The following is a 21,922-nucleotide window of genomic DNA, read 5'->3' as shown; positions in this document are numbered from 1 at the left end:
GCAAATATTGGCCTTGTTCAAGAGGATCAAAACCGCATTATAAATGGGTGGTTCCAGCCCTGAAAGCTGACAGCTGTGGTATATCAGACTATATACCACGTATGACAAAACATTTATTTGTACTGCTCTACGTTGGTAACCAGTTTATAATAGCAATAAACCTTGGGGGGTTGTGATATATGGCCAATATGCCACTGCTAGGGGCTGTATCCAGGCACTCCGCGTTGTGTTGTACGTAAGAACAGTCCTTAGCTGTTGTATATTTAATTATTATTTTATTTTTTATTGAACCTTTATATAACTAAACAAGTCAGTTAAGAACAAATTATTATTTACAATGACGGCCTACCCCGGCCAAACCCGGGCGACCCTGAGCCAATCGCGGCCGGATGTGATGCAGCCTGGATTCGAACCAGGGACTGCAGTGACTCCTCTTGCACTTAGACCGCTGTGACTTAGACCGCTGCGACACTTGGGAGAAGAAAAAATATATATAATAACAAAAAATAATATTGGCGATGTACCACAACCCCTCTTGCCTTATTGCTTAATTATACAATGGGGGGTTCTAATCCTGAATGCTGATTGGTTACCACAGGCTAAATCTATGATGCTAAAATGCCTATTTTAGAATTTTTTGCAAATGTTTTAAAAATAACAAAGTGAAGTACCTTATTTACATAAGTATTCAGACCCTTTGCTATGAGACTCAAAATTGAGTTCAGGTGCATCCTGTTTCCATTGATCATCCTTGAGATGTTTATACAACTTGATTGGAGTCCACAAGTGGTACATTTAATTAATTGGACATGATTTGGAAAGGACACAGCTGTCTATATAAGGTCCCACAGCTGACAGTAGCTATGGAGCTCCGAGACAGGATTGTGTCGAGGCACAAATCTGGGGAAGGGTACCAAAAACATTCGGCAGCGTTGAAGGTCCCCAAGAACATCATGTAATAAGTTTGGAACCACCAAGACTCTTCCAAGAGCTGGCCTGCCTGGCCAAACTGAGCATTCAGGAGAGAAGAGCCTTGGTTAGGGAGGTGACCAAGAACCCGATAGTCACTCTGACAGAGCTCCAGAGTTCCTCTGTGGAGATGGGAGAAGGACAACCATCTCTGCAGCAGTCCATCAATCGGTCTGTTATGGTAGATTGGCCAGACGGCTTGGAGGTTGCCAAAGGTCACCTAAAGGACTCTCATGATTAACAAGATTCTCTAGTCTGATGAAACAAAGATTGAACTCTTTGGCCTGAATGCCAAGTGTCACGTCTGGAGGAAACCAGGCACCAATCCTTAAGGTGAAGCATGGTGGCTGCAGCATCACGCTGTGGGGATGTTGTTCAGCGTCAAAGACTGGGAGACTAGTCAGGATCGAGGGAAAGATGAACGGAGCAAAGAACAAATGTGGAAAAGGCATAATGGGGAGGATACTACATGAATTGCTACAACAATTGGCCTACTTTTCTGAAATGTATACCTACCACCTTTCAGAGTGGCTGAAAATCAATGATATGGAGAAAGTCTTATTCAACAATTTTAGATGAACTAGTGTGGAAAAAGGACTGGTGAGGTGAAACAAAAAAAAAGTGGGATGCATGCCAACAAAGCCACTACACAACACTAAACAATACATTAATTGCACTATAACGGTGACAAACGGTGCCCACAAACTGTAATGGCCTAAATAAAGCTGTCCCAACAGCAGTGTCACAATAGAAGTCCCAACACCTTACCACCACTACACCTTGGTATCAGCGGAGCCTTGTCTGGCAGTGAAACAGTTAATTCAGCCTTATTTACTGCCTTTTAAAAACAGCTGATGTGGCTGACTTGCTTAAACAACTGTGATTTCTACTGACATTTGAGATGTACAAATTATGGCATAAGGGGACGACGAGCGGATGAGTCAATCCGTAATTTCGATTAGGCATAAATGAGTGAGCTAGGATGAACATAGTCAATATAACTATTTGTTCAGCACTTTTGAAATGTACATCAACAGAATTCAGAACTCTGAATTCCTACAGTGTTCTCCCTGTACACCAAGTCAGAACCGTTCGTAGGATAAATAAAGGGGGCATATAAGCAGACCATGAAAGCTCTTACAATATTCGATGATTACATTTCTCAAAAACAGGAAGGCGACATGTGCACCACCAAGTCAGAACAGTAGGTGAAATTAAGAGGTGAAAATAGACCAGATTATTAGGGTGAGGCACAAGGGCTACTAACAGCTTACTACACAACATGCACTTAGTATTATTTGCTTTGCTACAGTATACATATCTCCCTGGCATATTTCATCATTTATGCAGCAGCATACAAGACATTTTTGGACTCACCTTGAACAGGAAAGTGGTGCGGTGGTCTTTCGTGGACAAATTTTGTCATCCAACTTTGTCATCATTCTCTGGATTGATGGTGCTTTCAAGACAACTGGGAACTCTGGGGGAAAAAAAGTAGAATCGTGATGCCGTCAGTGATCTTCAGTGATAGTTCTAGAAAGAAGCCCGAGTTCCAAATGTACAATTCAAAGTTGGATGAAAGTTCAACAAACGTATTTTCCCAGTTCCCAGTTGTTTTGAACTCACCAAAGTCAGATTTTGCAGTTCCGAGTTAACAGTTGTCTTGAGTGCGGCACAAATCATGCTTCATTGACAGCATGGCCAATGTTTGTCACGGATCCCCCCGGCGCTGCTGCTCATGCTGTTCACCAGTTCAGGAGGTCTACGTCACCGGCTTTCCAGGCTTCACTGAACGGGATTCAATATCATCAACCCTGGACTGTCTTCTCTAATAATTTCCCCTGATTATCATGTTATATATGTGCCCTCTGTTCCCTCTGTCTTTGTCGGTTATTGTTCCCATGTCTATTGGTCGTGTGAGTACCTATGCATTGGTGAAGGTCTTATGCTGTGTGCTTTATATATTGTGTATTACGGGTATCGTCCTGTGTCATTCAACAAGGTTTACCCTCGTTCTTTTGTTTTTGTACAGCCCAGTGTTTTTGTATATGTGTTTGTTTTGGGTGTATTAAAAACCCCTATTGTGTATTCCTGCGCCTGTCTCCGAATCCTTTATACCAGCGTGACCATGTGTATCATTTTAAACTAGGAAAAGAGACCCTTAATCTTAGACTTGGGACCACATAGGCACTTTCTGGATGCCAAGAGTGCGCAAAGCTGTCATCAAGGCAAAGGGTGGCTATTTGAACAATCTCAAATATAAAATATATTTTGATTTGTTTAACACTTTTTTGGTTACTACATGATTCCATATGTGTTATTTCATAGTTTTTATGTCTTCACTATTATTCTGCAATGTAGAAAATAGTGAAAATAAAGAAAAAACCCTGCAATGAGTAGGGCAGAGGGTCCACCATTAACCCAATGGGTGGTCGGTTCTGGGGGAAGCCCTGGCGGTGATGAACGATCTCCTACCTTGACATTTTTAGAAACAATTTTTTCCGTTGTTAATGTTTCTTAAAGTTAAGGTTTCTGAAAGGTAAGTACAAAATAGGCTACAGTTTTACAGCTACATTAGAATTCAAAATGTGTTTGACAGTAGTCAATATGTTCCATTATAGGCCATATCAAGATGCATTGTCACAGCTCAGTAATATCACTCGCAGATATGTGTAGGTCGACCAGTGCCCTTGTTTTTTCCCATTGAGTTTAGAAACAAAATTACATACATCATTTGGTTCTGGCTTCTTAGCTCTAAGAAGCTCTGACTTCTTAGACTTACTCATGTATGTGTCTAATAAACCCTTATTCCGTTTCATGGTGGACAAATCAGGTTAATAGAAAGCATAAAAGCTTTGAAACATTGTCAGGTGGTGAGGGTAGGCAACATCACCTCCACAACACTGACCCTTAACACAGGGGTGTGTGCTTAGTCCCCTCTTGTACTCCCTGTTCACCCACGACTGTGTAGCAACGCATGAGTGATATCAAGTTTGCTGATAACACGACGGTGGTTGGCCTGACCACCGGCAACAATGAGTCACCCAGGCCTCCCAGGTGGCGCAGTGATTAAGGGCGCTGTACTGCAGCACCAGCTGTGCCACAAGAGACTCTGGGTTCGCGCCCAGGCTCTGTCGTAACTGGCTGTGACCGGGAGGTCCGTGGGGCAACGCACAATTAGCCTAGCGTCATCTGGGTTTGGCCGGTAGGGAAATCCTTGTCTCATCGGGTACCAGTGACTCCTGTGGCGGGCCGGGTGCAGTGCACGCTAACCAAGGTTGCCAAGTGCACGGTGTTTCCTCTGACTCATTGGTGCAGTTGGCTTCCGGGTTGGATTGCGCTGTGTTAAGAAGCAGTGCGGCTTGGTTGGGTTGTGTATCGGAGGACGCATGACTTCAAGTTCCTTGGACAGTCCAGTACATTACTGGGGCCGAGCTCCCTGCCATCCAGGACCTCAATATCAGGCTGTGTGCAAAGAAGGTCTGGATAATTGTCAAAGACCCCAACCAGCCAAGCCATAGACTGTCTATGCTGCCGCATGGCAAGAGGTATAGGTGCATCAAGTTTGACACCAACAGGCTCTTGAACAGCTTCTATTTAGCAATACGACTGATAAATAGCTAACAAAATAGCTACATGGACCGAGTTTACCTTATCTTTATTGGCCTTTTATTTCATTATTTGCACTGTCTCTATGCACACTCACAGGGCCCTACACACTTGTACACACTGTCACTCCAACACACACACAAACACTCATTTTCTCACTCACACATAATATGAGTGCATAATATACATTTATACTGAATTTACACACCCGCCCACCCACTCACATGCAAGCTGCTGCTACTCTTTTTTTATTATATTCTGTTGCCTAGTCACCTTACCATTATACTGATCTACCTCCGTCACTCCAGTATCCCTGCACAGTTACAGTTAGTATTGGAACTGACTTTTACTTTATTGTGTATTTCTTATTTATTTTCCCCCCCTATTTTTTTCTAGTAACACATAGTTTTTGGTTATTGCATTGTTGGGTTTTGAGTTTGCAAGGAAGACATTTCACTACATGTGCATGTGACGTTAACAATGTCAAACTTGAAACTACACAAATTTACTGGCTAACTACAGTGACTTGGATGAAGCTACATCTCCAGTAGTCTTTCACTCTCTCTCAGCTTTGTTTGACAGTACAGTCTGTCACCACTATAGGCCATATCAAGATGTATTGTCACAGCATTGATATCACTCAAAGATAAGTGTAGAATGGCCTTAATCTCCTGCACCTTGCTCTCTGTCCCTACTCATTTGGGCTGCTCAGTTATGCCACCTGCTGTATCATAAAATTACTGCTGCTGTAATTCATTTCATTAACACTCTTACGGTCATACTGTTGATCACAACCATCAAAGCAACATTGTAATTCAAATTAAGGGAATTTCATTCATTTTGATATTTGCTCAGTACTTGAAGGATGTAATTTCTTGGAAGGTGAGTATTGAGCCAATATCTTCTCTGTATCTATCTGCAGATCCAGAGGCATCAGGCAGTCAGTCCTCTGTTATCCTGGTCAAATTATTTGTTGTAGTAAATTCCCATGACATTCTGATTCATAATTTAGCTTTATTGGGGCAATGGAATGTTTGGGCCAGCATAGTGCCCACTATAATTCTAATGATAAAACACCATATGAGAGCTTTTGTAACTAAGCCCTAATTTTGTGTTGTACACTTTTGTAATTACTATATCCTATGGGAGCAGCCAGAGCAATTTGGATACTGAAGTTGAAAATAGGTCTTAAAATATAACTGAGTTTCCAGACCAGGGGCACAAATGAGCGAGATTTACAAAAAAATACCAGATATTGGTACACGTTGTTGAAATTAGGACGGGAAACCAACTGGAAAATGGGCTTTATGCTTCAAGTTACCCTTTGAAATGTCATACTCCATACAAGTGTCATCTGTCAACCTTCAGTAAAAAAGCACACTTGAAGCGAATGTAAACACGCAATATAACCGATTTAATTCAAGAAAAGTTGAACAAGAGTCAGTAAAGTTTAGGATGAGGGGGATAAAGTCGTTGATGTCGTCTGACAGCCATGGATTGGTGCCAACAGCAAAGTAACATACTCTAGTATATCCTGGAGAGAAAGAGAGAGAGAGAGAGAGAGAGAGAACGTGGCAGTGAAGGGATCATTCAAATTATGTGAAAGGGACACAGCATTCTAACACACAGGTAACAAGTAAATAACCTGATGTGGACAACCAAATCAGAGGCAAACTACACTATACATTGTATACTAAACTATTCAGACCCCTTCCCTTTTTCCACATTTTGTTACATTACAGCCTTATTCTAAAATGGATGAAATAAATGTTTTTCCTCATCAATCTACACACAAAGCAAAGCAAAAACAGATTTTTGAAAATGTTGCAAATGTATTACAAATTTAAAACATTGAAATAATACCTGTGGTAAATTCAATAGATTGTACATAATTTGGAAAGGCACACACCTGTCTATATAAGGTCATACAGTTGACAGTGCATGTCAGAGCAAAAACTAAGCCATGAGGTTGAAGGAATTGTCTGTAGAGCTCCGAGACAGGATTATGTCGAGGCACAGACCCGAGGAAGGGTATCAAAAAATGTCTGCATCGTTGAAGGTGCCCAAGAACACAGTGGCCTCCATCATTCTTAAATGGAAGAAGTTTGGAACCACCAAGACTCTTCCTAGAGCTGGTTGCCTGGCGAAACTGAGCAATCGGGGGAGAAGAGCCTTGGTCAGGGTGGTGACCAGGAACCCGATGGTGACTGACCAAGCTCCAGAGTTCCTCTGTGGAGATAGAAAAACCTCCCAAAAGGACAACCATCTCTGCAGCACTCCACCAATCAGGCCTTTATGGTAGAGTGGCCTCAGTAAAAGACACATGGAACGCCGACTGCAAGCCAGGCCTAATCGCCCAACATCAGTGCCCGACCTCACTAATGCTCTTGTGGCTGAATGGAAGCAAGTCCCCGCAGTTATGTTCCAAAATCTAGTTGAAAGCTGTCCCAGAAGAGTGGAGGCTGTTATAGGAGCAAAGAGGGGACCAACTCCATGATTTTGGAATGAGATGTTCGACGAGCAGGTTTCCATATACAGTTGGAGTCGGAAGTTTACATACACTTAGGTTGGAGTCATGAAAACTCGTTTTTCAACCACTCCACAAATTTCTTGTTAACAAACTATAGTTTTGGCAAGTCGGTTAGGACATCTACTTTGTGCATGACACAAGTCAATTTTTTCAACAATTGTTTACAGACAGATTATTTCACTTATAATTCACTATCACAATTCCAGTGGGTCAAAAGTTTACATACACTAAATTGACGGTGCCTTTAAACAGCTTGGAAAATTCCAGAAAAAGATGTCATGGCTTTAGAAGCTTCTGATAGGCTAATTGACATAATTTGAGTCAATTGGAGGTGTACCTGTGGATGTATTTCAAGGCCTACCTTCAAACTTGGTGCCTCTTTGCTTGACATCATGGGAAAATCAAAAGAAATCAGCCAAGACCGCAGATAAATTATTATAGACCTTCACAAGTCTGGTTCATTCTTGTGAGTAATTTCCAAATGCCTGAAGGTACCACATTCATCTGTACAAACAATAGTACGCATGTATAAACACCATGGGACCACGTACCGTCATAGCGATCAGGGAGGAGACGCGTTCTGTCTCCTTGAGATGAACGGATTTTGGTTCGAAAAGTGCAAATCAATCCCAGTACAACAGCAAAGGACCTTGAGAAAATGCTGGAGGAAACAGGTACAAAAGTATCTATATCCACAGTAAAACAAGTCTTATATTGACATAACCTGAAAGGACGCTCGGCAAGGAAGAAGCCATAAAATAGCCAGACTACGGTTTGCAACTGCACACGGGGTCTGATGAAACAAAAATAGAACAGTTTGGCCATAATGACCATTGTTATGTTTGGAGGAAAAAGGGGGAGGCTTGTAAACCGAATAACACCATCCCAACCGTGAAGCACGGGGGTAGCAGCATCATGTTGTGGGGGTTCTTTGCTGCAGGAGGGACTGGTGCACTTCACAAAATTGATGCAACACGAGGAAGGAAAATTATGTGGATCTTGAAGCATCATCTCAAGACATCAGTCAGGAAGTTCAAGCTTGGTTGCAAATGGGTCTTCCCAATGGACAATGACCACAAGAATACTTCCACAGTTGAGACAAAATGGCTTAAGGACAACAAAGTCAAGGTATTGGATTGGCCATCACAAAACCCTGACCTCAATCCTATAGAAAATTTGTGGGCAGAACTGAAAGAGTGTGCGAGCAAGGAGACCTACAAACCTGACTCAGTTACACCAGCTCTGTCAGGAGGAATGGGCCAAAATTCACCCAACTTATTGTGGGAAGCTTGTGGAAGGCTACCCAACATCTTTGACCCAAATTAAACAATTTGGAGGCAATGCTACCAAATACTAATTGAGCGTATGTAAACTTCTGACCCACTGGGAATGTGATGAAAGAAATAAAAGCTGAAATATATCACTCTCTACTATTATTCTGACCTTTCAAATTCTTAAAATAAAGTGGTGATCCTAACTGACCTAAGACAGGGAATTTTTACTAGGATTAAATGTCAGGAATTGTGAAAAACTGAGATGAAATGTATTTGGCCAAGGTGTTTGTAAACGTCCGACTTCAACTGTACTTTTGGTTACGTAGTGTATGTGAAAGTGTCTAGGAGTCATCTATAGGTAATACCACACAGCATGAGAAAGAGACACACATTGAGAGCATCATGCCAATCAGGAAGCATAAAGAAGTGGCTTTCCTTGAAAGAAGGAAAAGGAGAGGAGGATCTCAGCTGAGGTCCAAGAATTATGGTATGTTCTGTCCAGCTGTCATTCAAACTGGCTTGTAGGTGCCATCAACTCGCAGAGAGAGAGCGAGAGAAAGCAAGAGAGATCAATTATCACTGTTAAGCATTCAATTTAAAAATAGTGTAATACTGTTCTGGAGTCAGATTGTCTCAGCAAAGTAGGGTACAGCAGAGTTAGCGAGATATGCAAACTTACAGTCTTTTACAGGCTTTTTTCTTCTCATCCGTGTGTTATAGGAGGTCAATTAATATTTCCTATTACATAACCAGATAAAAACGAGTAAAAGGTCATTCCTTGTTTATTTGAACTGTTTTGAGTTTTTATTGTCCAAAGGAAATATTAAATAATTACAAACGGAATAATTATTTGATTATTCAAATGTTGTGATTTTAATGATTGGTTCTGGTTCAACCCTTGCACCTTACGTTTTGGCAAATTAATATCCTGACAACACATAAAATGATAAATGTTTCATTCCTCATGTTTTTGATTTGCATATGTAATCGAATAAACAGAAACATTATTTATTGATATGTTTTGTTTCTCATTCCAATGATTTGATGATGGACACTCACTGTAGTGGGTCATGTCCTGAATTAAAAATTCTCCTATGTCAGTTATACAGTCACTTCCACCACTTTTCCCACCAAGAGCACTAAACTATAGCCTACGTAATTGTGGATAGGTTCAAGAACTTGCCACCAATTACCACAAGTTTCAGTTCCTACTAGTTTAGAGCATGGGCAGGTAGCCGATTAGACAACAACCATATGGGCAGGCAGCCGCGGTCCGGTGAAATTCCCAAGTCATGCCCCAAGGAGAACGGTTTGAAATTTTTACTATGTCAGGATCTGGCCATTTGTGATAAGCCTATATGCTACATCAAATAATAACATATGATATAGAAACTGAGCTCTGTTTACAGTCCTATAGCGCAGGAAATGTCATTTGAAACTATCTGATGCGCAACCATGCGTAAAGACCAGAGCACGGTTCCCCATCCTATGGTTCTAAAATGAACTTAGCCTAGATGCTTTTGGGAAACCGGGCCCTAGGCCTCGTTTTCCAGAGCCTTAGTAGTGTTAAGATTATCGTTAGAATGGTCTTACGATGGATCTTTAGTAGGCCGAGGTGTTTCCCAGTCTTCGTTAGTAACGTGGCTCATAAATACTGATGGTTTTCAGAAACAGCTGAGATTTAATGATGCTCCTACGAAGGTTCTAAACAGTTTAGATTTAATGATGCTCCTACGAAGGTTCTAAACAGCTGAGATTTAATGATGCTCCTACGAAGGTTCTAATGGTGAACTACGCCTTAAGATGATTTTGGGAAACCTGGCCCTTTTTCTGTTTTGTATATAATGTTTCCATGTCTAGATGTTCACATATGTATATGTTTTAGGGACTATAGATGGAAATTAGCTGTCAGCTAAATGTGGTATAACACATGCTTTCTTAGTGCTCTTTGACTTAGCCTATATTTTTGTTGTGCATTGTATCTGCCAAATAAACTACAAATAAAATCAATATCTGTCTCAGATAGTGTATATATTTGTGACCTGAAAGGAAACTAACTAACCCTCTACTGCACACATTGGTTTTTTCATTTAAAAAAAATACAAATCTGAATGCGTGTCCAGCCCCAAGGACCTGGAAGAAGCTGCACCTCAGCACCCAGCGTAAAGTTGCAAGGGGTCGCCTGGCTGATTGAGGAGGACAAGGTCAAGCGGTCTGAGTATCTCCTCTCGCGAGATCCTGTATTTTAGAAGGATAGTACCATCACTGTGAGTCTGCAAGGGGCTCAGGTTGTTGTGAATATGCAACATTATAGAATATGCAACCGTCTGCGCGGCGGATGCTGCCCAGTGATGTTGGTGAGATACAATATGCTGAATAAGCAGCTGTTTTATTGTTATACTTCCGACGTCTGACAATGGCTTTGTATTTATATTGTTCCAGGAGTTTCCAATTTTTTTACCAGATAAGATTCAGCTTGGGACAAAACGAATCTTGACAAAATTGTTACAAAGGCTACATATTTCAAATATTACATAAAATTCTATACATTACACAAATGAAACATTTATCATCGTATGATCATACCCATTCACACAAAACACATATATTGTTTTAGAATCATTGTGAGGTAAGGCAGAAAGTAAGCCTAACGATGCACTTTGGCTGCTCTACGAGTGGTCTGTGTTTCAGTATGATATGTAGGATAAAGGAATAAAGACAGACACCAATATCAAGTTTAACAGCCTTGTTCAAGCATTGTACAAAATCTCTACAGCAGAGTTCGGGGAACAGTTTGGCTAGTCGATTACCTATCAACTAGACTCTGTAACAGTCTGGAATAGATATGCGAAGGCTATTAACGTTGCACTTGAAAACACTTGTAATCTAACGTCTGCCTCACATGCTGACTACACCGCTCGCGTTGCGTGCGTGAGCATTGCAAAATAAATTTAGAAATCTATATTATTCAATTATTGCACCCACACTGCTCGCACGCGCCAACGGGCGTCTGCGTTGCCAAGGGCTAAAATAGAAGTCAGTTCTATTTGTGACGCAGATCATGCTGCAAGTCCTGCCTCTCCGATCTCCTCATTTGTTTATAGAAGCAGGTACCCATATGCCATCTCCTCATTGTTTATACCCACGTGGGTGACTGAAAGATGAACGAGGTCAGTGGCGGTAATGCACATAATTTATGAAACTTGCCAATCGCAATATAAAGTCAAGAGAAGAAGAAGCCTAGAAGGAGGAGAGATGACTAGAAACGATTCGGTTGACCGTTTTATGTGTGGATTAATTGTCGGAGTAGAGGACTTTGTGCATTTCAGGTAAAATAACAACTTAATGTTTATATCCCAGGACAAATGAGCTAGTAACAGCAAGCTAGCTAAATAGGACAAATTAGCTAGCAAGTGCAAGCTAGCTAGTTAAATTGCCATAAATGCTTAATGCTTTTCGACCTGTCCTCAAAGTAATGTAATTGATTCAGAGTTTGTTTTGATATTTTAACCTGCGTGTTATGATCGCGTTTGTTGTGGGGGGACAAAATACATTTATGCACGATGGCGCACGCACACAGCCGGTTTGGGTTCCGTGTCCAACCACTCGTAGAACAGCTTAGTACGTAGTTAGATGCTTTTTTGACCCCCCCTCATCACTTTTTTTTCCAGAAGATCTCCACTATACATAGAATCACATGGTTTATCCGTTTCTCTGTGACCATGATAACTTCAGAACAAAGTTGAACACAAATACAAAGTTGCCATTTCCTTTGCATTTGATACAAACAAGCAACGTATATAAAATGCTTCAAATGAAAACCGAGATGACTGCATTAACATATAAACAGTAGGCTATGCATGCCTATTTAAATCATGTAGAAATACATTTCATGTTCAATCAATTGAGTTCTATGTTGCTACTTGTAGACTACTGTCTCTAATTTGTCTCGATATATTTCCTAATGTGTAGCCTAAAATGTGATCAATGAACGTTCCAAAATGGTGATTTAGTGCATTTTTATTGGGTAAGCATTACAATAAACCACCTCAATATTCCAGCTATAGGTGATAATGTCTCTCCAGGAGCTGATTTCTCAATATTGTGAGATAATTATAATGTCAAGGAAAGATTTGAATGAAGAAAGCGTATCCAAGAGCAGCACTCCCTTTCTTTTGATCCTATCAGTATCGGCATGCTTCAACAACCCACTTAACCACCGTTTTCTCTGCATGGTGTTTTGGGAAACCCATGTTAGCCTACATCTTCGGCCTTGGTAGGAAAGTTCCATCGGTATGGGGAAACCAGGCCCAAGTCAAAACATTGTGGTGCAGTGTGATGAGCACTATGGAGGAAAGATAACCAGGATTCAAATCTTGAAATTACTTAACATTACATGGCAAAAGTGTTTCATTTGTAGATTATGGTGTTATTTGTTTTTCGTCATAAAAACGATTGCTGCGAAATGTATAGGCCTAGCCTACCTTTTTACGTGAAATGTGGGCTATTAGTGGTGTTTGCATATGATGCAAGAGGCATTGATTTAAGCACCAGGGAATTGGACAGTCCCCACCAACGAGATCACGTAAAAAACAAACATGCAGCCATTAAATGCAAGTAAAACTAAATGTATGCTATTCAACCAATCGCTGCCTGCACCTGCCCGCCCGTCCAGCATCACTACTGACTTAGAATATGTGGACAACTACAAATACCTAGGTGTCTGGTTAGACTGTAAACTCTCCTTCCAGACTCACATTAAGCATCTCCAATCCAAAATTAAATCCAGAATCGGCTTCCTATTTTGCAACAAAGCATCCTTCACTCATGCTGCCAAACATACCCTCGTAAAACTGACCATCCTACCGATCCTCGTCTTTGGCAATGTAATTCCAACACCACTCAACAAATTAGATGCAGTCTATCACAGTGCCATCCATTTTGTCACCAAAGCCCCATATACTACCCACCACTGCGACCTGTACGCTCTCGTTGGCTGGCCCTCGCTTCATACTCGCCGCCAAACCCACTGGCTCCAGGTCATCTACAAGTCTCTGCTAGGTAAAGCCCCACCTTATCTCAACTCACTGGTCACCATAGCAGCACCCACCCGTAGCACACGCTCCAGCAGGTATATCTCACAAAGCCAATTCTTCCTTTGGCCGCCTCTCCTTCCAGTTCTCTGCTGCCACTGACTGGAATGAACTGCAAAAATCACTGAAGCTGGAGACTTACCTCCCTCACTAGCTTTAAGCACCAGCTGTTAGGGCAGCTCACAGATCACTGTACCTGTAAATAGCCCATCCAACTACCTCATCCACATACTGTATTTATTTATTTATCTAGCTCCTTTGCACCCCAGTATCTTCTGCACATCTACCATTCCAGTGTTTAATTGCTATATTGTAAATACTTCGCCACCATGGCCTATTTATTGCCTTACCTCCCTTATCTCACCTCATTTGCATACACTATATATGGATTTTTTTTCTACTGTATTATTGACTGTATGTTTTATTATTCCATGTGTAACTCTGTGTTGTTGTATGTGTCGAACTGCTTTGCTTTATCTTGGCCAGGTCGCAGTTGTAAATGAGAACTTGTTCTCAATTTGCCTACCTGGTTAAATAAAGGTGAAATAAAAATACATTTAAAAAAAAGTAAAGTAAAAAAATATATATATTTACATGCAAGGACTTGTTCAACTACAAATCTTTGTCTATTTATTGTGGCTACCAGACAGCCCTTTTCATTATTTCGCTACACTCGCATTAACATCTGCTAACCATGTGTATGTGACAAATAAAATTGGATTGGATTTGATTTGATTTGATTATCATGTCTACAACACATTTGGATTATGTAATTATAAAATGGGGACCTTGTAGCGGTCATAAGGCATGAACTCAGCAGAAGGCAGGTTGATGTACTCAAGAGTAGATTTATTTACAGATCTTGGTGATCTAATGGTTACAGCACCATATCATACAAAATATACAAGTAGATTTACCAAATATACAAGGGCAACAGCCCAAAAGAATTAGCCTCTGGATCAGGCTTAACCTATCTAAACATACATACATAGAGGGCAAGACTGCACAGCCTTCCCTTGAGAAACCAAATCTAATCTGTCTAATAGAAGCTCAAACAGGTATATAATATAAGCACTTGGCCCCCAGGACCATACAATTACCCAATTGGCAATCACAACCAATAAACTGGTTCTACAATGTAAAATGCCATTTCCATTTTTACATTGGTACATTAGTCTTAATATGCCTAATGATTGTTAATTATATTTCAACAACATGCATACCTAGAACAATAATTTTCTCTTATTCCACGTTCTGACTCCAAAACATGGAGCGCAGGCCACGTAACCTATTTCTATGTGCACTGAGGCGTGCTCGCTCCCAACACGCATAACAAAAATGACAGAGACATAGGATACAGACACACGAAACTGACATGTCCCAGGAAATATGAACAAAGGAAACCATGCATTTAATTAAATAAACAGAACTAATACCTGATGAATCTTGCGAACGTTCATGTGTACAATAAACCTCCCTCCCACTCAGAGCAAGGTAAGTAATGGTTGGCTAAATGAAAATGTATCGTGGGCATATCAAACATAAAACAGAAATGTCTAAGTGTTGCAATACATGTTACAGGGATGGAATGATGAAATGTTCGAAATGATTGTAGTATTAGATGGAATATAGATTTACTACATATGCATTTAAACGTGTGAAAGCAACAGCAAACATTCAAACAAGAGAAAAAAAGCACTCTCCACTGGCGGGGGTTTGGACAGTGCAAGTGGAGAGCCGCGCCTATGGTGTGTTTTCGCCACAGTAATAATTAACAAAAAAATCAAAAGGCAAGCCTTATAAGTAAATTATAAATTGAAAGCAATTTTGACATACCAAAAGACCAGTAGGCCTATGCTAGTAATTGTTGCTTGATTCCCCATTGCTGGTAAACTTTCAAAGTAAACAGTTAATATTCTTGGATTCTTGGATATTTTTGGAGCTGCATATTTATTATGGCAATCCTCTCTCCCTACAATTGGACGTTAGCACAGAACGCAATCCTATAGCTGTAAGCCTACAGAAAATCATCAATCTGTTCGCTAGCTCAGCCGATCTGTGTTGATTGATAGTTTGCTGGTCAAATTAGAGGGCAGAGTGTGTGTTTCTCTAGCCAATCTGTTCCAGGTTTTTTGGGGCAATGCTGCAGCTACTGTCTTTTGCTGCATGTAGAGTAATCCACGTAGACTGTGCCACAAAATGAGACACAACTTTACAAAACCTGGCCAGATAATTTGAAGATAAGTCTCAAGTCAACGTAGTGAGTCTTGAGGCTCCAAGTCAAATTATTTTATTTTCTATGAAGTTGAGTCTCAAGTCATTAAATTTGTGACTGGAGTCAGACCCGAGTCCAAGTCATGTGACTCAAATCCACAACTCTTCTTTCCTCTGCATCTCTCTGTGCTGCTCTTTCACTGACAACCAGCGCTGTTTTCTAAAAATCCACACTTGTGAAGCTCTGAGAGGAGTGTTGTCATGATCAAACTACTATTCAGCTCCTCATGAGTCATTTGCTTGAAATCCAGAATAATGTCTAATCCCTCGAAAGGGATGCAGTTCACAGGATACAGTTCTGCTACAATGACACACGCAGGCAAACTAATTATCTTTCTGTATCTATAATCCACTCCAAGAAGAATCCCAGGCACCACACAGTATTGTCTGTAAGACAAAAAAACGATTGTACAGTTTGAACTGTTCCACTATAACATCAATATTAGGGTAGACAAGTATAACATGCATACATGTGCACAGGCACAGATATTACATTTATGACAAAATCTAGCTTAATAGAAAAAAATGCATAACCCTCAACCTTTGCACAGTGACCAGACCGTACAAATGATCCTAGGTAGGTAGGCAGACATTATCTACTGTACCTACAACTATGTCTATCAGGCATGCTTAGGCAAATATTTTTTTATGGTAAAACCAGCTTGAGTTTTAGAGATTTACAAATTCGTTGGCGAATGGGTAACCCGCCTCGAACATCCGTCCTGTTTGCCAACGTACAATCGTTGGAGAATAAACTGGATGAGCTCTGTTCGAGACTGTCCTTCCAACGGGACATTAAAAACTGTAATATCTTATGTTTCACCGAGTCGTGGCTGAACAACAACATGGATAATATACAGTTGACTGGGTTTTCTGTGCATTGGCAAGACAGAACAGCTACCTCCGGTAAGATGAGGGGTGGTGGTCTGTGTCTACTTGTCAATAAGAGCTGGTGCGCGAAATGTAATATGAAAGAAGTTTCAAGGTTTTGCTCGGCTGCGGTATGGGGTACCTCATGATAAGCTGATGACCACACTATAATGCGCACGGTGGAGACCTGGTCTGGACTTTCCACCGTAGTAGCACCAATGGAAACCCCCAAACACCTCCCGAGCACTCTCGCTACCACCCCGTGAGAGCCCTCCATTGCAATAAAACAGTGGGGTCATGACAGGCTAACCAGGGAAGGCTGAGCACCACGGAAAATGCAGGAGAATCAATAAGGAAGAGACTGATTCTCTCCCTGTGACCCCCTGCGTCACCATGACCAAAGGAGTGACCTTTGGTCAAAGCCGGACCCTAATGGTCGACTGTCCAACGCGTCAACTGGAAAGGGCCTAACCACTGGAACAATGGGGATCCTTAAACTATGGGCAACTGCTCTGTCGATAAAATTCCTAGCCGCGCCTGAATCGACGAGCGCCTTCAGCTGGGAATGTAGGGAAAACTCAGGAAAGTTGGCTTGCAAAACAGGTGGGCAACAGAGGGCTCTGGGTGAGAATGGTACAAGCTCACCTGGGATGACGCCAGAGCGCTCTGCCTGCTGCCTTCGACCCCCCCGACAACCAACCCGACACCGACCGGCAGCGTGACCTCTGCGGCCACAGATGGTGCACGTCCCTCCGGCCTCCCTGAGCGCAGCACCCCCCAGCTCCATAGGCACCAGAGCAGTGGTGCTGGGAGATGGAACCGACAGAGCCGCGTCTGAACGTCCGCGGGTGACCAGCAGGTTATCCAGCCGGATGGACAGGTCCACCAGATGGTCAAAGGTGAGGGTGGTGTCCCTGCAGGCCAACTCCCGATGGACGTCCTCACGCAAGCTGCAGCGATAGTGGTTGATTAGGGCCCTGTCGTTCCATCCCGCTCTGGCTGCCAGGGTCCGGAAGTCAAGGGCGACCTCCTGGGTGCTCCTTGTCCCCTACCTCAGGTGGAAGAGACGTTCACCCGCCGCTCTACCCTGCGGGCGGATGGTCGAAGACTGCCCGGAAGCGGTGGGTGAACTCCTCGAAGTGGTCCAGTGCCGCATCTCCTTCTTCCCACACGGCGTTAGCCCACTCCAGGGCTTTCCCCGAGAGGCACGAGACGAGGGCAGACACCCTCTCACGTCCTGAAGGAGCTGGGTTGACGGTCCCCAGATACAGGTCCAGCTGCAGCAGGAACCCCTGGTAGCGTGCCGCCGTCCCATCAAACTCCCTGGGAAGGGTGAGACTAATCCCACTGAGACCGAGAGCAGGGGAGTCGAGTAGTGGAAACCCCTGTTGTGCTGGTGGGGGCACTGGTGGGACTCCCTGTGTCTCCCAGCTGTCCATAGTCTGGACGATACGGTCCATGACAGCGCCGAGATGGTGAAGCATCCGGACGTGCTCCTCTACCCCCGCTCCTGCTGACTCCATTGATAGGTGTGGAATTCTGTAACGGGATGAGTGAATGGTTGCCGGGAAGTCAGGCGCGGGAGAGCAGAGATGGGTGATAACAGGAGAACTTTAATATACACCCTGGCCCGAAGGCACAGGCTAGGCAGCACAAAGCACAACCATGGTAACATGAACCGGATTAAACAAAACAAACAAACCTAGGTTTGAAACAAATGTATATAATATTTATGTGTTAACACTTTTTTCGTTACTACATGATTCCATGTGTTATTTCATTGTTTTGATGTCTACACTATTATTCTACAATTTAGAAAATAGTAAAAATAAAGAAAAAGTAGGGGTATCCAAACTTTTGACTGGTACTTTATTGCCTTTTTTTTTTTTAACATCAGCAGTTGTCACAAAGTGCTTATACAGTAACCCGGCCTACACTAGAGGAACCCGGAACATACAGGGCACCACTGCTTCTGCCATCACTTTCTCCCTGTGTAATGTCACATCCTGTTCCTGTTTAGGCACCTGGACACCTGAGTGCAGGTGGGCTCTCCCATCAACATATGGCTCCTGCTGCTCCTGTCGAAAGTACACACAGGTACACAGACACACTATTAGGAATGTTCACCTATTTACATGTTTGTTGTGTGTCAGAGTTTAGGGATGATAAGCTAGTGTTTGAGAAGAGGCGTCTGGTGTGGGAGGAGGACATGCAGTTCCTGGACAGAAAGGTGACATATCAGTATTTCCCTTCACCCTACCATTTGTCCATACTCTCACCTAGCACCTTACTCTTAAACCACTATTCCCTAAGTTTCCAACATTGATATGGTCTATAAGCAACAGTCACAATACCAGAGCTAGTGTTATGTCTTGTAAAATCCCAACAGGAAACAGTACTGAGAGGAGCATGTTTTTCCATACAGGCATTTGTCTATGGGAATAGCCTTCCATTGTAGATCAAGCAAATAAAAAGTAAAAATAGCTTTAAAAAACAGGCCAAGGTTTTCATTTGGACAAGGTTGTTTCGGTAAGGGAAACCACTCTACTTGTGCCCCCTACTGCTGGTCAGGTGTATTTATTTGAAGGATCGGTATGATGTGCGATTAATAGATTGTTTTAAGGTTAGGGAGAAGTGCAGTGAAAAGTGGCACTTTTTAGGGTGTCAATATAAATGAATGTATTTATGGTTGTTTGTAATTTTGTCTGGTCTTTTATTCATTATGTGTTATTGTTTTTACCATCGAGGACCACTTTGGAATAAGTGTTTTAATTAATACTTTCAAGTGATATCCTCTGTCCACATTGTACTTTTTGTTGTATATGTCTGTTGCTCAAAATTAATTAAATTCAATAAAAAATAAATAATAATCTCATGAGTGTTATGTTGCACGTTTGATTTCATAACCGAAAGAGCCTACATTTCTCACTGTCCCTCTTACTCTTTAGGGGTCTGAGCAAGAGAACAAATATATTAGAGTGTCTAGTTTGAGAAACAGATGCCTCACAAGTCCGGAACTGGCAGCTTCATTAAATAGAACCCGCAAAACAAACGTCTCAACATCAACAGTGAAGAGGCGACTCCGGGGTGCTGGCCATATTGGTAGAGTTGCAAAGAAAAAGCCATATTTCAGACTGGCCAATAAAAAGAAAGATTAATATGGGCAAAAGACACTGACAAGAGTAACTCTGCCTAGAAGGCCAGCATCCCGGAGTCGCCTCTTCACTGTTGACGTTGAGACTGGTGTTTTGAGGATACTATTTAATGAAGATTCCAGTTGAGGACTTGTGAGGCGTCTGTTTCTCAAACTAGACACTATAATGTACTTGTACTCTCGCTCAGTTGTGCACTGGGGACTCCCACTCTTGTTTCTATTCTGGTTTGAGCCAGTTTGCACTGTTTTGTGAAGGGAGTTGTACACAGCGTTGTACGAGATCTTCAGTTTCTTGGCAATTTCTCGCCTGGAATAGCCTTCATGTCTCAGAACAATAATTGACTGACGAGTTTCAGAAGAAAGTTCTTTGTTTCTGGACATTTTGAGCCTGTAATCGAACCCACAAATGCTGATGCTCCAGATACTCAACTATTCTAAAGAAGGCCAGCTTCTTTAATCAGCACAACGGTTTTTAGCTGTGCAAACATAATTGCAAAAGGGCTTTCTACGGATCAATTAGCCTTTTAAAAGTATAAACTTGGATTAGCTAACGCAACGCGCCATTGGAACGCAGGAGGGATGGTTGCTGATAATGGGCCTCTGTACGCCTATGTAGATATTCCATTAAAAATCAGCTGTTTCCAGCTACAATAGTCATTTCCAACATTAACAATGTCTACACTGTATTTCTGATCAATCTGAAATAAATGTGCTTTTCTTTCAAAAACAAGGACATTTCTAAGTGACCCAAGCTTTTGAACGGAAGTGTATATTTGAGATAACTGATAGAATGCACTCATATATACAATTATATTATAATTATACAATTTGTTGTTGAAATCTTACAATAAATTGAAAACCCAAATCAGGGTGTGGGTCAATTCCCTTTCAATTCCAGTCAATTCAGGAAGTACACAGCAATTCCAATTATCTTCAATGCTTTGAAATGAGGAACATTTTTAAAAAATGTGATAGATTAAAAAAAGAAAAAAATGTTTGTAGTATCTTCATCCATTGTCCAACTGTTTCATTTATTATAATTATTTTTAAAACCTTTTTAAAATGTTGATGATTGTTGCTCAAGGACTGTTTGTAATTATGAACGCTCTTAGTGATGATTAATTGAAGGCCTCTGGTATTTGGTCTCTGATGGACCCGGACATTGGTCAGACAACATGATGCATTAGTTAATGTACAGTAGATGGAGAGAAAGGAAGTGTGTGGGTGTGTGTGTGTGTTTGTCAAATCAAATCAAACTGTATTTGTCACATGCTTTGTAAACATCAGCTGTAGACTAACAGGGAAATACTTACTTTCTGGTTATTTCCTGACAATGCAGAGTTAATTATAAAAAAATATATAGAAATGTGTGTCTGTGTGTTAGTGTGTGTGAGAGAGAGGGCGAGAGAATATCGAAATAAAAAGCCCTAACAGCCAGTCAACAGGGTAAGTTAACTCTACTTTAAAACTACTTAAAGCTCTACTTGCATTTCCGTCTTTGCCTTCACATCAACTTTTTTCTTCATAGCATTTGTCACACACCCTCAATCTCATCTCTTTTTCTCTCTTTCTGCCTTTCTGTGTCAGGTTACTTATTGTTCTACTCTTTCTTTCTTAATCTTTTTTTCTGTCACTTCTTGCTAACAAATTGTTCCTCTCCATCTTTTCCTCTCTTGTTCTTACATCTATCTAGCTAGTCCTTTGTCTTTCTTTCTTTCTCTCTCTCTCTCTCTCACAAACTGTCTCCCCACCGTGTAGCTCCTCTCTACTCTGTACTCCTCCTCTGTAGCAGAAGGATGCACCTTCTTGGTCTCCCTGTCCTGGCCCTGCTCCCTGTGCCATCCCTGTGTGAGCGTTTGAGATCCGCAGTCCGTGTGGCATCCAGCTGGTCGAAGCTCTGCTGTTGGTCTGTGGAGAGAATGGGTCAGAGAGACGGGTCAGAGAGGAGAACATAGGCCTGCGTATTTTGTGTGTGCCTATAGGTGCCTGTTTCTGTGTAACGGTACCCTGTTTTCAACCCAAACAGGTATCATCCAGTGGCGGCTGGTGGGAGGAGCTATAGGAGTATGGGGTCATTGTAATGGCTGGAATGGAATTCATGGAACAGTATCAAACACATCAAACACATAGAAATCACATGTTTGACTCC

The sequence above is a fragment of the Oncorhynchus masou genome, chromosome 15 (assembly GCF_036934945.1).
Source record: "Oncorhynchus masou masou isolate Uvic2021 chromosome 15, UVic_Omas_1.1, whole genome shotgun sequence".
NCBI classification, from domain to species: domain Eukaryota; kingdom Metazoa; phylum Chordata; class Actinopteri; order Salmoniformes; family Salmonidae; genus Oncorhynchus; species Oncorhynchus masou.
Note: the sequence above shows the minus strand (reverse complement) of the source record.